Source organism: Tenrec ecaudatus, chromosome 6, assembly GCF_050624435.1.
Source record: "Tenrec ecaudatus isolate mTenEca1 chromosome 6, mTenEca1.hap1, whole genome shotgun sequence".
Taxonomy (NCBI): Eukaryota; Metazoa; Chordata; class Mammalia; order Afrosoricida; family Tenrecidae; genus Tenrec; species Tenrec ecaudatus.
In genome coordinates this window covers 13,896,279-13,913,788 of record NC_134535.1, presented here as the reverse complement: position 1 = coordinate 13,913,788, position 17,510 = coordinate 13,896,279, and the positions used below count along the sequence as shown (strand labels likewise).

Sequence of the window (17,510 nt, the reverse complement as noted above, 5' to 3'; positions counted from 1 at the left end):
CCCACAGCGCCAAGGTGAACACAACCAGGCGGTGAGCAGGACCCAGTGGGCGAGATGCATGGGACTGCCAGGGTTCCTTTGCAGTGTCACCGAGTTGCCTCAGTGTCCCCTTCTGAAAATGGTGCCCTTACGTCTCAACTCCCAGGCGGGGTGGGAATGAGATGAGCCTTGGGCATGTGTGCTGGGCAGCGAGAGAGGAACATCCACCGTGCTCAGGTGCGGATGCAGAAAAGATAGGCTTTCCTGTTTCCTGACAGACTTACTGCCTCGGAAATCCACAGGGGCAGGTCTACTCTGTCCCTAGGAATACTGTGAGTCGGCGCGGATGTCTGGAAGGGAGCTTGGTTGTGATTTCGGAGCCAGCATCAGGCACCCCTGGGAAGTGCACATAGTTCACCCATTTGGTTGGTACCCACAAGGTTGGAGGCTTGTGTCTGTGGAGAGCAGTGGTTCTCAACCTTCCTAATGCCCCAGCCCTTTATTTAATACAGTTCCTCATGTTGTGACCCCATATGTGGGCATATCTGCACGTGGATGACCTGCCTGGAGACGGAGAAAGGAGCGGTGTCTCAGTTCCTAAGACCATTGGAAATATGATCTTAGGCGACCCCTGTGAAAGGGTCGTTCGACTCCCAAAGGGGTTGTGACCCACAGGTTGAGAACTGCTGGTCTAGAGACGCCTCCGAGTAAAAGTTTGGCGATCTCGTTGGGAGAGTTCTGGGGGGCAGTCCGGTTCCATTTTATCGCACACGGGGTTGCCGCCAATCAGGGCCAGCCCATGGCCACTGGCTTAGCCAGTATCGCTGGACCAAGACCGCCACACGCTTCTGTTTGTCGGACCGTGATGGCTTCACCCCATCCATGGTATTTTCCGGCGCCCCACGTGCACTGAAAGTCGGGCCATGAATGAGGAAGACAGAGGAAGCATTGCAGCCTCTGAATGACGGTGCTGGCAAAGAATATTGGCACCACGGATGGCCAGAAGAACCAGCGAACTGGTCTCAGAAGAAGCACAGCCAACACACTTCTGAGAATCAAGGATGGCGAGACTTCTTCTGAACTTGGGACATGTTCTTGGGGGAGAAGAGTCTTGGAGAAGGCGGTCGGTTGTGGGAAAGTAGAAGGTCCAGAGCAGAAGACCGTCAGTAAGGTAGATGGACACAGTGGCTGCAAACAGAACCATTGTGAGCCTGGCCTTGGGCCAGGCAGTGGCTCATCTTGTATGCAGGGTCACCAGGAGTTAGGGTGGACTCAGGGACACCTAACAACAGTCCTCAGTACATATCGCAGGAGGACGACATGGCAGTCTGCTCCGGTAGAGATGTACAGCCTCAGAAATCCCACGGGGCAGAAGCCCCACTCTGCCCTCTATATAGCTCTATATATGCTATTGACAGCTGAATAGGGAGTACCCAAGTGCATTATTTATATTCGATATCAGTGGTTCTCAACCTTCCCGATGCCGCGACCTTTTAAAACAGTTCCTCATGTTGTGGTGACCCCCAACCATAAAATTATTTTTGTTGCTACTTCATCACTGTCATTTTGCTACTGTTATGAATCAGGCGACCCCTCTGAAATGGTCCTTTGACCCCAGAGGGGTTGCGACCCACAGGTTGAGAACCGCTGCTCTATATAGAAATAGGAGCGTCTTAGGTATTTTTAGCGGGAGGAAGATGGGGCTTCCTACTCTCATAAACAGTTCCAGTCTTGGAAATTCACAGGGGGCACTTCAACTCTGTCCCGCAGGGTTGCTATGAGTCAGTAGCGACTCGATGGCAGTGAGGGAGTCAGAAGTTTTGATACTTTTTAAAAGGCCCCTGGGTGGCACACATGGTCCCCTCCCATTCAATCACTGAGCCAAAGGTTTGAATCCACTACCAAACTCACGGCCAGTGTGTCAATTCCAACTCAGAGTGACCCTCCAGGACAGGGTAGAAAGCCTCGGTGGGTTTCGGAGACTGTGACTCTTTATGGGAGTAGAAAGCCTCCTCTTTCTTCCCAGAGCAGCTGGTGGTTTCAAACTGCTGACCTTATGGTTAGCAGTTCAACACGTAACCAATGCACCCCCAGGCTCCTAATTACTGACTACAGCCACTGCAACCCATTCAGATTGCTGTTGTACCCAGAAGCACACGGGATTGCCATGAACACACCCCCCCACCCCGTTTGTATTTCAGAGAGGGTTTTATATGACCAATTGCGGAGACTATCGCTGGGCCTTCCCATTAACTAAATTTGCCTCCTCTCTCAGCTTCTGCAAGAGTCCCAGTTCCCCCAGAGCAGTGAAGCTTTGTGGGGTCTCTCTTCCTGATCACCCCATCTGTGTCACTGTCTCCTTCCTCTCTTTGCCCCCTTCTCCCTCATGCCCCAAGCACCCCTTCCCTCTGTCCACGTGTTTTTACAAGCAGTCTCCCCCCACCTGCTGTCCCCCAGTAACTTATCATTTTGCACACACACACACACACACACACACACACACACACACACACACCTTTCCTGAGAAGTATTTTTCCCACCCGCTGCTAAGAGGATTTAAAACACACACACACACACACACACACACTCCCTATTGTTAAATTACAAACCGGTGTCTTTGATAAGCTCTTCGCCAAGCGCGTTCCTTTTCTTTCAATTCAATCTGACAAATTTTGTCGCCTGTGCCAGCTCGAGGCCAGGCATCTTTATAAGGAATCAGAGCAGGAGGTGAGGCGGGGACAGCAGCACTGACATGCCTCGAGGCTCCTAACAAGTGGGCCAGTGTTCAGCCCGGAGCCCAGGGCTGCCCAGTGGTGGCCTCACATCCACACCTGCTCCCCATGCCACCTGGCAGCGCCACGGGCATGGCAGGAGCCTGTTTCCCTTAGCACCTAGCACAGTGCCTGGCACAGGAGAAAGATCTGAGCGGAAAGAGTCAAGGCCCAAGCGGCTCCTCTGTGGGCCAGGCCTGAGTATCTGCCTCCTGTTTGATGCTTCCTTGTAGCTGTTTCAGGTCCCTGGGTTGGTGGCAATGCTGGCACTTGACTATTAACCTAACAGGGTTGGCAGTTTGAACCCTCCCCGATGGCACATGGAAGAAAGACCTGAAGATATGCCTCCTTAAAGATTAGCTTGCAGGCCGGGGAAGACGCCGGGGGTGGGAGAGCAAAGGGGGAGGGGTGGTTGCAAGGCAAATGCTGTTATGGACACAATCCTGCAGGAGTGGGGACTCTCTGGGTAGATGTTTGGGTAGATGCACAGGCTGAACAGGTGTGGGAGGGAGAGTAGGCGTGTGTCCAAGATTATAGATAGACTTGACAGGGGACATTTGTGTCTGTGTCTTTACCTTGGCTATGAATAGACCCCTGAATGTGGCAGAGCCGACAGAGGACCGTGTTAGGAGAACCTGTTAATTAAGCATATAACCCAACGCCATAAGGGAATGAGTCGCGGGGCTGGGGGACACCAAGGCCAGCTGGCATCGCACGCCTCACAAAGACAGTGAATGCTCTAGACCCCACTTTGGGGATTCCAAGGGTGGGTCTTCACAGCTGGTGAGCAGCCAGCTAAGGTGCAAGTCTTCATCTCTCCCCATCTGGAGAGAAGGAGTGATGACCGGGGAAGGACAATGGAGGCAAGGAGTCCAGTGGACTCCTGTGCCGTGCACATGTCTGAACCCATGACCCCGAAACCAGAAGAACTAGATGGTGCCTGTCCACCACCCCCAACTGCTCCGAAAGGGGTCATCTTAGACAGTCCTGGATGGAGTGGGAGAAAAATGTGGAGTGGAACTCCAAATCACAAAAGAGATCAGGCTTGCATGTGGGATCCCTGACCCTACCCTAAGTTAGAACAGTCCCACGTTTAGGATGAAAAGCAAAGCTTCTGTCCCAGGACAGAGTTCAGAGGGCTAGGAAAGGAGGCTGATTGGGAAGCGGGGAGGAAATTGGGGAAGCGATGGCCAACTGAGGGATGGCAATGGCCCAGTGGATCAGAACACGCTGGGATAGTTGGCTGTGCAAATGATGGTCTGGCTCTGTAAACTCTCACCTCATTCACCATAAAAAGAGAGGAGATTCTATTACAGGCCTGCAAGCCCCAGGGCGCTCACAGGAAGCTACAGTTCCGGTAGCCCATGGGGGTTGCTGTGAGCTGGGACGGGCTTGAGGACAATGATTTGGTGCTTTTGGTTTTAAAAGTGTTGTACCCTCAACCGGACCAAACCGGAACTCCTGCTTCTCTTCTCAAGCCTGGTCCTGTGGGGTCATCAGCCAGCTCAGGGAATGCCTCCCTTCACCCCCTCATTCAGGCCCCGGGCCCAGCCGTCACAGCTCCCAAATGTGTTCTGACTCATAGGGACCCTACAGGCCAGGCCAGCACTGCCCCTGTGGGTTTCCAAGACTGTGACTCTTTATGGGAGTGGAGATCCCCATCTTTCTCTGAGGAGCGGCTGGTGGTTTCGAACTGCTGACGGTGTAGGTGCAGCCCAGTCTCGCTATCCTTGCCTCTGAGGGGTGGAGGGAGGAGAAAACCCAAGGCAGTCTGCCAGCCAGAGTCTATTCCAGCTCTGCACGCAGGGCGCCCCTGGGGGTGCAGAGTGGAACTGCATTCTTCTAGGTCTGTGGCAGCCTTTCTTCCTGAGGCACCTCTGGGTGAGGTTTTTTTTTTTTTTAAACCCTTTGTTTAGTTGCCCAGTGTAACTGGTACTTAATCACGCTTGTGTACTTAAGTTTTATAGAAAACTCATCTGTAAAGACATCGCTCCTGGCCAGTGAAGAATGGCTTTCCTCTTGTCTTTCCAGTGCCTGCCGCAGGCCCCACTGTCTTTCCTTCTGGTTGGTGGCAATCAAGGTCCAGCTTCAGGCTCAGCTGGATCCAGGTGCTCAAAAAAATCTGGGTCCCTCTTTCTCCATGTTTCAGCTTGGCTTTCCTCTCAGTCCACTCCAATCCACACCAGCCAGGGTAGAACTGGCTCAACAAGGGGTTTCCAAGACTGGAATCTTTGTGGAAGCCTCATCGTTCTCCTCCAGGGAGAGAGACCAGATCCCACGGGCCAACCTTGCTTGCTGAGCGCTTTAACAGCTGTGCCACCAGGGTTCCATTATCAGTGTCGAGTGTGTCCTGAAGCCGAATCATTCCAAATGGGCGTGGTGCCCAAGGGTGTCGTGGCTGCACACTGGGCTGCGAACTGAGGGTCGACGCTTGGAGGACCAGCGGCTCCTAGGGAGAAAGATGGAGCTTCCTACTCCTGTAAAGAGCATGGTGTCGGAAACTCCCAGGGGCAGTTCAACTGGGTCCTGTAGGGTCTCGCTATGAGTTGGCGGCGTCTCAGTGGAAGTGCGTTGGTTTGGTTTGTTGAAGGGACAAGGGAACACAAATGTGGGGAGACAGATGCCACCTGAAAATTGCCAAGCAACCCAGGGGGCCACAGAAGAAGCCAGAAGGGACAAGGACCCATAGAGAGAGAGGGGGGGGGGGAGAGAGAGGAGAGGAAAGGGAGGAGGAGGAGGAGGAGGAAGAGGAGGAAGAAAGAGACTCCCAGTTGAGCCAGTGTCCTGAATTTGGACTCCTAGCCTCCCAAATGTGAGAAAGTTAATTTCTGTTCTTACCGTGTCAGCAATAGCAATGGAAGGCAGGTGTGTGTGTGTGTGTATGCACAGGGGGCTGCCATTGTGGACAGTAAAGAATGATTCAGCAGAGGGACCTACAACCCTCTGTCTCCTAGAACCCTCACCCCACCCAGCCAACCTCCAAGCCCAGCGACCTGCCGTCTGAGGCTGCTCACAGGTACTACGTGGAGGGCTGAGTCAGCCTGGTAAACAGCACATGAATATCTTACCACAGCCACTGCCGACTCGTTCCTTTGGGGCACAATCAGCTCTCATAAACCTGGTGATTAGGGGATGGGCAGACACTGGTTTCCCTCTGAGTTCAGGCAGGAGCGGCTGGGAGCCTGGAGCATGAGGGCCTGCTGCCGCGGAGGAGCCAGAGGAGGCCACCACGGTAATTTTTTAAGTGAGGCAAATGAAGGGTTTCAACCTTCTCTGTTCCTGCCTCCTATGGGTGTCTAGCTGGGCCCTCCCTAACTGCAGGGACTTGGGAGACAGAGGGCGTGTGGGCAAGGACCTGCTGGGTTCTCCCTGGAACTGGGCCCCAGCCCGACGCAGGCACTATCAGGTGCGGGCTGGTTTGAAGACAACCGCCCATGTGGAGCCCCAGGAATTCATTCATTCATCCATCCACTCACTCATTCACCCATTCACCCACTCACTCATTCACCTATCCACCCACTCACTCATTCACCCATCCATCCACTCACTCATTCACCCATTCATCCACTCACTCATTCACCCATTCATCCACTCACTTATTCACCCATTCATCCACTCACTCATTCTCCTCTGCATGGAATATTTCCGAGTATTCATCACCACTGCTTTCCCCATCCTGCTGCCCTTCTCCAAGGACAGGTCCCTCTGGCTGGCACAGCCAGCGTCTGTGAGAATGAGCCTCACTATGCACACGCCCCTTCCCCGGAGGACTCTGCTGGCCTCACTGTCTCAAAGGAGGACTTGTCCATTTCTTCGACATACTCGCCACATCATAATTCAAAGGCAGTGATTCTCTTTCAGGACTCCTTTTCTACTGTGGAGCTTTCTCGCGCCTCTTGAGGAAACGGACAAGCTCATGGCGTGGGGCTCTGAGAAAGGAAGGCCCTCAATGTGATGGGTTGACCCCGTGGTGGCAGCGATGGGTAGAAACAGAGCAACGCTGGCGAGGCTGGAGCAGGACCATGCTTTGCTCTGTTGCCATGAGTTGGCGTCAACCTGTGGGCACCCGAGGAACACCCTGCCACCTGCCTGACGGACTGGGGTGGGTGGCATGTGGCTCCGAGACGGCATTAGGCAAATCTGCACAAGACCTCGTGAAAGGATTGAAAAGCGAAGATGTGATTTTGAGGACTCAGGTGAACCTGATCCAAGCCGTGGTCTTTTCAATGGCCTCTGAGGCAGGTGAAAGTTGGGTACTCCTTATTCAGCGCATGGGAACCAAGGTGGTGGCCAAGAATATTGATAGTACCACAGACTGCCAAGAGAACTCGTAGATCTGTCTTGGAAGATGTTTAGTCCGAATGCCCCTCAGGGGCAAGGATTGCCAGACTTGGTCTCCTGTCTTTCGGACATGTCGGGGGGGTGGGGGTGGGGGCAGCCCCTGGAGAAGGACATCATGCTGGGTGAAGCAGAGGGGCAGTTAAAAAGAGGAAGACTTTGGACAAGCTGGATTGACACAGCGGCTGCATGGATGGGCTCAGACACATGAACAATTGTGAGGAACTGCACGGTGTTTCGCTCTGTTGTACACAGGTGTACAACACCCTGAGTTGAAATCAACTTGATGCCACCACCACCACCACCACCACCACCACCACCACCACCACCACCAAATGATGCTGGAAGTTATGCCACTGCTACATTAAATAGCCATCTATGGCGGTCCGGTTTCAGCAGAACTTCCATACTAAGACTAGAAAGAAAGGCCTGTCGTTCTGTGTGTGGGTAAGTCAGCCAACGATTGCACAGTGGAGCACAGTGGACTATTGTCAAGCCCCCAGGTAGGAAGGGGCCCCAGATTCACAGTGGTCACAACAAAATGGACAAGGCATGGGCGACAGGTCATGGAGATGGTGCAGGGCCACGCTGTCCCGGTGGGTCACCATGAATCAAAGCCAACTAGACCACCACCACCACCTCGTGCTCAGGCCAGTGCAGGCACTGGGTCAGGACCAGAATGCAGCACCGAGTCCTTCTGGCCTGGCTGACGAGACCAAGCTCTCAAAGTCCTGAGGCCCCAGGCTCTGAACCAGCGCACCCAACACTTGATCACACGGCCTCCTGCTGTCCATGGTCCTGATTCTTGTCTCCTCTGCTGCTTCTCCAGTTCTGTCCATGGGATGCAGGGACTGCCCTGGGCTCCCTCAGGAAGAGCCGCCTTCTAAGCCTGCCTTACCATCCTTCCCCCTCCAGCTCTTAGCGGTGCAACCTTGACCTCTCCTTAGCGGAGTCCCTATCCCAGTGGTGTGATTCAGGGGGCTCGTTTCCTTAATGGAGTCCCTGTCCTAACAGTGTGAATCAGGGGACTCGGGGAGACAGCAGGAGTGACAGGGCGCCGAGCGGACACCCTGTGGATGTGGTTCTTCTACTTTCCTTCAGTGGACTCTTTCACTCAGCCCCTGGGGTTGCCCTCTGCTGGCTGGGTCTTCTGCCGGGGACCTTGCTCAAGGACCAATCCATTGAGCTGGGTCAGGGCCCGTGAATTTGCATTTTGAACAGGCGTCCGTGGAACACACTTGGGAAGGGAGCCTGCAGCACAGCCTGGGTCTGCTGGGATTACCATCTGGGTTCTGCTGCCAACCCTTGGGAGAAAAGCCCTGGAAACCTGCAGGCTTAACAACTGGGGTTCTCCTGGGGAGACTATTGGACACGTCATAGTTCCCCAGGCTCCCAGAGGTACTCCAGGGTGACCTTCTGATCTCAGTGTTTCTGAAATTGGCACGCACGTGTTTGGGTGGATGGGTTCCTTTGCCACAGTGTGTCTCTGCTCCTGGACAGCTGTGATGGCGTGCCTTCTAATGAATGACCACAGGTATCTGATGCGTGTTACCTGGGTGAGCAAATCAACGAATAGGTCAGGGTGCATGTGTGTGTGCACACGTGCATGTGCAGGCAGGAGGTATGCTACACATTACTCCTAAACAGAGCGACCCGTAGAAGCAAGGATGGCAAGCCTTGGTCTCGTGTCCTTCGGGCATGTGGTCAGGAGCGACCAGTCCCTGGAGAAGGACAATCATGCTCGGTCAAGCAGAGCGGTAGTGAAAAAGAGGAAGGCCCATCATGAGACAGACAGACACAGTGCCTACAACAATGGGCACAGATACAACAATCATGAGGCTGGTGCAGGACAGGCCGTGGGCGGGGGGGGAGGGGGGTCGCTGTGAGTCGGAACCAGGTGGCGGGGGAGTCGCCGTGAGTCGGAACCAACTGGCCAGAACTGGAAACAACAAACAGATGAGGGTCGCCACAGCTGTGAGAACACACCCCTCCTCCCACCGCCAGGATCTCGGGCCCCTCCTGCAGACCTCTTTGGCAATATCAGACTATGAGTATGCATGTATTCCACCACCCGGCCATTTCTGGAGGACACGCATCCCCACAGGGAGAGGCATGTGAGCGTGGCTCTGCCAGTCCTGTCTGTAACAGAGCAACCGCGTGGCTGCTGTCAGCAGAATGGCCAGGAAGGATCTCATTGTCTGTTCCTAGAATGGGGTGTTACGCAGCTGTGAAAGTAAGCAATTTAAAGCTGCACATGTCAATACAGATGAATTCCACAAACCTCAGGGAACAAGGAGTCCTGGTGGCATAGTGGTTACGAGTTGGGCTGCTAACTGCAGTTAGAAGTTCGAAACCACCAGCCGCTCCTCGGGAGAAAGATCCAGCTTTCTACTTTCATAAACAGTTTTGGTCTCAGAAACTCGCAGGGGCATTTCCACCCGGCCCTATAGGCCACTATGAGTGGACGTTGACTCGATGGCGTGAATTGGGTTTATTGGAACTTGGAGCCCTGCAGTGCAGAGTGGGGGGGGGGCACGCACAGGCAGAAAGATCGGCAGTTCAACCCTACCAGTCACTTGCTGGGAGAAAGGTGTGGCTGTCCTCTTCTGTACAGATAGACAGCCACAGATGTACTCTGTCCTCCAGGGCCCCTAGCGGCTGGGATTGACTTGACAACAGTGGGGTGGGTTTTTTAAAGCGGACTGTGAGTCCCGCTGGAGGTGGTGCTCGCCCACTACCCACAAGGTTGGCGGTTCAAACTCACACCAGAGGCGCCTCAGAAGACAGGCCTGGCAATCTGATTCGGAGTGGACACAGCCTGGACAGGCCTCCGGAGCCGCCCAGCCTGCCCTGCACTGGCAGGCAGGGTTGGCGAGAGTCGGCGTCCAGCCGCTGGCCAAGAAGAACCAGCAAAGAGGACGCGCAGCTGCGGGGACGCCCGCCTGCTCTGGCTCCAAGGCGTCTGGACAGCGAGTGTTTTAAGGGATTGATGAACACATCATCCACGTGCGCGTGCGCGCGCGCGTGTTCCCGGGGGTGGGGATGGGGGTGGGTGCAGACTGCCGTGGGAGCGGAGCGCACGCGATGCTGCTGCAGAGAACTGGGCATGTGCCCGTCTTTCCTCCCGGCCGCTGTCATTGCAGCGAACGCATCGCCGCCCGGCTGACTAATTCTGCAGGCCCTTCTCTGGCCAAGCCTGCGGGTTGTTGGCTCATATAATATCCTGTCTTGTTCCTCCGCAATGCTGCCTGGGCTGCCGGCGTCCCGGGAGGAGGGCACCCGCTTCCAGCCTCCCTTGCTGCTAGAGGTGGTTTGGGACTAAGCTCTGACCCAAGGGATGGGGGGAGGGGGGGAGTGGTGCCCGCAGCGTTTGAGCAACGCTCCAACTGGAGGGGGCGGGTCCTTTTGCTCTGTGAATGGAGAGGGTGCAGCTAACCTCCCCCAGGTATATTTCCACCTGGTTGAACTCTTCCTGCCCAGTGGGGTTGGGGAGAGTGAAGTTCAATGGGTTAACCTCCAATTGGAGATTGGCGATGGGGGCATGGTGTCATATCCCAGTTCTCTCTCCTCAGCCACGCCACCATGGGGGGAGCCCCCGGGCCTCTCTGAGCCTCAGTCTCCTCGCCTGTAAAACGGGGAGAACATCAGGCCTTCCTCACAGGATTGTTTTGAGGCCGGATCTTACAGAACACTGCGCGGAGAGGGCTCAGCATAGTCTCAGGCAGGGACAGCATGCATGGAAGCGGTACTTGTCCATCGTGGGACCCAGGGCTGGGGGACGCAGTCCCTGTCCTCAGGAAGCTCACAGACTCTTTGGGGGTGGACGGGTGCTCGTCGCCCACACATGCGGGGAGCTACCTTCGCACTCGCTGCCATCCAGTCAAGGCTGACTCCCAGTGACGCCCTGTGGGTTTCCAGGGACTTCAACAGATAACGGATTACGGGAGTAGAAAGCCCAGTCTTTCTCTCTCGGAGCCGCTGGTGGTTTCGAACTACCGACCATGAGGATTTGCAGCCTAATCTTGTCATTGCTACAGCCAGGGCTGCTCTGGGAGCTGAGGAATGGGACCGCTTCGATGACTTGTCAATTTCACAGCCCCAGGGTCGGACGGATCATGCACACACACTGTCTTGTGTCAGCAGCTCCAAATTCATCACATTCATCTGCAGGGGCTCCGTGGTGCCGTCCCTGGGCTGCGCACGGGCCGCTTGGCCAGGCAGCCGGGGTTTGAGAACTTTGGCCACGCTGGTGTCGTGTGGTGCTCATCTTCCCACGCCTCCCTCTGTCAGTGTCTCAGCCAGGGTTCACAAGGTGTTGCCACGGGCATGAAGAGGGACTCCGCGGCTCCCCAGATGTGAGCTCAGTGAGGCCTGGGGCCCTGGGGATGGCTGGTGCTTCGGAGAGCCACCCACCTTAGGCAGCACTTCCCACTGAGTCTTCAAGGAAGCATTTTGAAGTGGGTCCCGTTTCCCCATCTCCCCCAACGATGAGGAGGTGAAGGGGCTCATCTAAGGGGTCCATTTGCATGTGAAGGATGAGGCTGGGGTGTGAGTGCCTCTCTGGGCTCTAGAAACCACTTGGGAAATAGTTACAGCAGAACCCCGGGGTGGGTGTGGGGGCTGGTGGTGGGTGGGAGGGTGCAGTCTGGGCAGAGCCGGGTTGTCAGGGAGGCTTCCTGGAGGAACCTCACCTCCACTCTGCCAGGAAGGACATGAAGGAATTGACAGGTGAGAGGGAAGGGGGGTCAGGGAGGTGTGAGGAAGAAGTGAATAGTGAAGAGAGGACAGAGTCCTGCGTTTGAGAACCTGTGTGCAGGGCTGAAACCCGCTGGTTAAGCTAGAGATGTGTGTGTGTGTGTGTGTGTGTGTGTGTGTGTGTGTGTGTGTGTGTGAGTCTCAGGGGGCAGGTCAGGTGGTATTATTATTCCAATAGAGCAGTGGTTCTCAATCTTCCTAATGTCGCAATCCTTTCATACAGTTCCTCATATGGTGGTGACCCCCTCGACCATAACATTATGTTTGTTGATACTTCATCACTGTCATTTTGCTACTGTGATGAATCGGGCGACCCCAGTGAAAGGGTCGTTGAATCCCCCAAAGGGGTCTCGACCCACAGGTTGAGAACCACTGCAATAGACCAAGGATTTGTTGTTGGATGACGGCGCTGGTGAACACGGGGAGCACCGTGGACAGCAGGAACAACAAACACGTCTGTCTCAGAAGAAGTACAGCCAGAGTGCTTCTTGGAAGCTCAGATGGTGAGACTTTGTCTCAGACACTTGTCAGGAGAGACCAGTCCCTGGAGAACGACTTCATGGTTTGACAAGTGGGGCGGCGAAAAAGAGGAAGTCCCGTGACCACATGGATCGACACAGTGGCCACAACTATGAGCTCGGACGTAACCCTTGTGAGGATGGCGAGGGACCAGTGATGTTTCTCTTCTGTTGGCATTGACAGGGCTGCTATGAGTTGGGCACCTTGCAGTAAAACAAGCAGCCAGCCAGGTCTGAAGTTCACTACTAACAAAGGTTGGCTGTTCACCATTCCCCCCACCTCCCCCCACCCCAGCAATGTATGACAGAATCAGGCCTGGAGGTGGCAGCTGAGAGAGCCCTGGGGAGCTGGGTTCCTCCTGCAGCATCTGGAATTGCCACCCGTCAGCATTGCGGTGCGTTTGGCTCTTGGTTTAATGAACCAGCCCCAGTGTGAATTTCAGAGCAATGGGAGCCTCAGAGGGGCTGAGGCAGGGGGCGGAAGCCCCCAGTGGTGCTGTCATGGGGGCCTGACCGGAGGGGGGAACTCGTCTAGTCCCAGCCACTGTGTCTCTCACCAGGGTAGCCCGAGGGAGGTGACCCGGACATGGTGGGACAGCACGTGCAGAGAGGTGGGCAGGCGTGAGATCAGCGTGAGCACCATGATGGGGCCCGTGGGCCCATCCTGCATCCCTGGTGGGGGTGATGGAAGCGGTGGACTAAGAATGCCTAACCTCCCCCGTGGCAAAGTGCCACAGGCTTGCGCAAAGGAGCAGGCTGGCCGGCTGGCTTGGCACCTTTTCTATGTGAGAACAGGTTAGACTCAGAACCAGCTTGTACAAACATACCCCCCACCCCCAACTCTCCTGGCACACAGCTGCTCTGAAATTCACTAGCTGTGTAGCTTTGGGCACATCACTCCCTCTCTCAGAACCCGTCTTCTCCTTTGTTAACCAGGGACCGTTTTTGACAAGGGGAATGAGGCAGGAGCCTGGATGGCGTGAACCGATGGTGATTGTCTGCTCCCCTGGAGGTCGAGCGGAAGAAAAGCCCAGTTGAGCCGCCTCCGTGGAGATTGCTGGGTGGTTGCTGGGTGCAGCTGGGTCAGGCTTATAGGGGTCCCTGTGGGACAGAGTAGGGCTGCCCCCTTGGGTTTTCATAGGCGCAGGATACCAGGCCTTTCTTTCGTGAAAGGACGGGATGGCTTTGAAAGGGCATCTTTTTAGCTAGCGGCGGAGTGGTTAGCCGTACGGCACCAGGGCTCCATGGAGCAGTCCCAGTCTCTCACACACGGGCTCGCTGTGAGTTGGGGGGCTGACTCATGGGAGCTCACTGTACATGAGGTGGGGGCCAGAGGCCTGCCCATGAAGACTGCTCAGGGTTTGGGGGAGCGGGGAAATAACGCTTCCAAGGGGATAGCATCGCTTTCCTGGTTCAGCTCATGTAGAGCCGAGGCCCGGCTGCAGCACTGCACTACCCAGGCACCATTCCTGACTTTTCTGTTTTTGCCAACTTCACCCAGGATCTCTGATCGCCGGGTCTCTTCCGTGTTCAGTTCCTTGGCATTGAACCAGGCCATGGTGGTGAGACACCGCCTACACCACAGACCCATACCAGGGTGGCACAGTCTCCCTCGGCCCGTGGCTGTTCCTGGCTCAGAAATCACGAGACTCCCCCTTGGTCCGTGGGACCAGGGCCAGCTTCTTCAGCACCAGCAGCGCTGGCCGTGTCCCTCTGCCTCCACCTCATCTGCTCTGAGTCTCCCACGCTGGCCACGCTGGTGTCAGCAGCGCCTGCGTCCTTTCTCCGGGCCTCACCTTTGCGCGTGCATTTCCTGACAGCTCGTCCTTCGTCATGGACTCCAGTCCCTTGTTTGGATGTCGGCGTGCAGGGTGAAGAGAAGGGGTTGGAATTCAGGGGCCAGGCTGGGCAGTCCAGGAGGAAGGGTGGAGGAGGCACTGACGCTCAGAGTCGTGCAGGGGCAATTGGAGCCCCCTTCGGGCTTGTTCCTCTGTCAGGGAGGGGATGCCGGGTCAGTACCTGGAGGGGATTGCTAGGGCCTGAATTGTGCCTCCCCACCTGTCCCCAATCTGCATTGGAACCCTAACCTCTGTGTGTTTTCTTTGTTATGATGAGACCATACTTGAGTAAATAAAACCAGACTCTCTGCCAAGGGGTGATTCTGACACGGTGACCCTAGAGGACAGGGTGGAACTGCCCCTGGGGGTGTCTGGGGCTGTCACTCTTTCTGGGAGTAGAAAGCCCCATCTTTCTCCCGTGGAGCAGCTGCTGGTTTCAAACCACTGACCTCGTGGTTAGCAGCCCCACCCGCAACCCACTCTGGCCACCAGGGCTCCTGTGTCTGAGTTGCTATTGTTCGATGCCATGGCGTTGGTTCTGACCCATAGCGACACCATGCCCCGTGCACAACACAAGGAAACACTGCCTCGTCCTGAGCTGTGCTCACGATTGTTCCCGTGTCTGAGCCATTGTTGCAGCCACGTGTCCACCATCTGTCTCCTTGGGGGCCTGCCTCTTTCTCTTGGCCCCGAGTCGGGTGGGTCCTTAACCGGATCATTTCTGAGCTACACAAAGACATCCTGGGCCCAGAGCCAGGCCTCAATATAAGGCTGGGAAGTGCACAGAAGCAGGAATGCTCAGGGACACTGACACGGAGGGCTTTGGCTCTGAGACCCAGAGCTGGACTCAAAACTGCTAGAATTTCCAGAAAACAAATTTCTGTTCTTCAAAATCACGCCTTTCATGGTTTCGCCCCAGTGGCTCCCAGCAATTGAGACGGGGGTCAAGCGGAACTTGGTGGGGTGCTGGGGAAGGGATTCTGCAGTGGCTGGGCTCAGAAGTTCTTCTGTCGCTAAGAAGCTGGGTTCCTCAGTTGCCCCCCACCCCTGCCCCATAGCCCATAGCTCCGGCTCCCTCCTCTCGGCTGCACATTTACCTCCAAGATCACTCATCTGCAATTAACCGCTGCCTTGTGACAGTGCCTGTATTGCTGTCTTGTCTTGTTATTTCAAATTCCATGAGTTTGTGTCTCATTTTCCTAATAGAATCCCATATGCCTCTAGGTCAGGAACTGCACTGTCTTCTCCCCACCCCGCCCCCGTGGCTGTGGGAGCTGAGAGACTGTTTATTGCAACCCTCTCTCTGCCAGTACTTTACAAGATCCCATTTGCAGATGAGGAAGTGGAGGCTCCTGAAGGCGGATCCCCGTTAGTCCCTGCCTCTCACACAGGCTCAGCATGGTCAGAAACCCTGGGCCTTGGGCAAAACGCTTTGCCTCAGCTGCCTTCCTTCAGAGAGACATGATAGCGTGCCCCACTTCACTGGCTCCTTTCTTGTGAAGATGAAATATGTGAAGATACATGCAGATCACTGAGAATGGGGCAGGCAGCGGGCGCTGGCCTCATTTTCCATCACCATTACTTGTTATTAGTCCTAGTAATGAGTTCTGATTAATTGTCCCTGTGACTACCGATGGAGTGGAAGGACGGGTCAAATTTTGCCCAGGCGTTAGGGATTACAGTGTCTCCCAAGTAGGAGCCCTGACGGTACAGTGGTTACGAGGTGGGCTGCAGTTAGCTGGTCGAAACCCCCCAGCTGCTCTTTAGGAGAAAGACGAGGCTTTGACTCTCGCAAAGAGTTACAATCTCAGAAACCCATAGGGAGCAGTGCTGTCCTGTCCTGCAGGGCCACTATGAGTTGGAATTGACTTGATGGCAGCGAGTTTTTTTGCTTTTGTTTTGTTTCTTTACCCCCAAATCCATGTTGGAGCCTAAGCACTGTCTGCGCCTATGAAGGGGAGTGCGTTTGGAAATGGGACTGTTTCTTTGTCGCCCCAAAGAGCGCCTATCTCATGAGTCTAGAGACCCAAAACCAAACCAACTCTGTCGCCACGGAGTGGATGGCAACTCACAGCGCCCCTCGGGTCAGGGAGACAGTGATCGTGACAGAGGCCGACGGATGGACACAGAGGTCTTCAGAGGAGGGGCTGGTGGGTTCGAACCATCAGCTTTTGGGTTTGCATCTGAGTGTTTACCCAAACTCCTCCTGAGTGGTGTCTTATAAAGTGGGGCGGGGGTGCAGACACCCAGAGAGGCACACAGACAGAGGACAGGACAGAGACCAGGTGGAGACCCCTGCACAAGCTCAGGACAATCTTGAGACAAGGGGACCAGTAAAGAAGGGCCTCCCGTCAGCTGATGTCCTAATTCAGACGTCCAGCTTCCACACGACAAGGCAAATACAGTCTTGTTCTTTACAGTGGGAGTAAAGGTGCTTAGAAAGAGCAGCGCAGGTCACCTGTGGGACCCAAAGCCACTAAAGTCAGAACTTCTGAATTCCTCAGAATTGCCTCTCCTCTTCAGGGCGGGTCTCCTGACTCAGGAACCGATTGTATAAATGCAAACAGGCAGGGATCCATCCCCCTCCCCCCCCCCCCCCAACTCGGTCACGTTTGGGGAAAGAGCAAAGAGAGTGCTTGAAACTTCAAATGCCAAGGACCCCCGCTCTGCCATGATGGATCACACACGGAAAGACAAGTTGGCAGCCTTCTCTGGGCTCGGCACTGGGCTGAGGGTGGGGATGGGGGCAGACCAGGCGGCTCACAGTCTGGCAAGAGGGGCAAACCTAGAGACTCAGGGCTACAGTGCAGTGGGGGCTCTGGGTTTATGAGCATTTAGGAGCCTCGGCTGCTGTCTGTAAGTCTGGGGGTTTGAGCCCACCCAGAGGAAGCTTGGAAGCAGCTTGGTGATGTGCTTCCCAAAGACTAACCGTTGGAAACCCCATGGAGCACCAGGCTACCGGTTGGCTGGTAGGGGGTATGATGAGGTGTGACAAGGCGGGGGCAGATAGAAGTGGGGAATCTGGTGGGCCTCAAACACAGCCTGTGTCCGACAGGAAGGAGTAGGGGAGACAGACAGGCTGCCTCTGCCTCTCCACCACCATCCTCTGGGGGAAAGGGGCTCTTGGGGTGGGGAGAAGGAAAGTTACCGAGAGCAGGTGGTGCTGATCCACACCCAAATCCAACTCACTGCCATCAAACCATTGCTGTCCCCCCTCAGAGATGCTGGTGGTCTTGAACTGCCAGCCATGTGGCTTGTGGCCCAACTAGTAACCACTACATACCAGGGTGCTGTCTGATGCAGAGAGCACA

At 55.3% G+C, this 17,510-nt stretch overlaps 1 protein-coding gene across 1 annotated transcript in view; it reads right to left on the bottom strand.

The window, feature by feature from the left end:
• CACNG2 (calcium voltage-gated channel auxiliary subunit gamma 2) overlaps positions 1-17,510 on the bottom strand; it is a 140,795-nt gene that overhangs the window by 13,794 nt on the left and 109,491 nt on the right. The gene's annotated exons all lie outside the window — the stretch shown is intronic.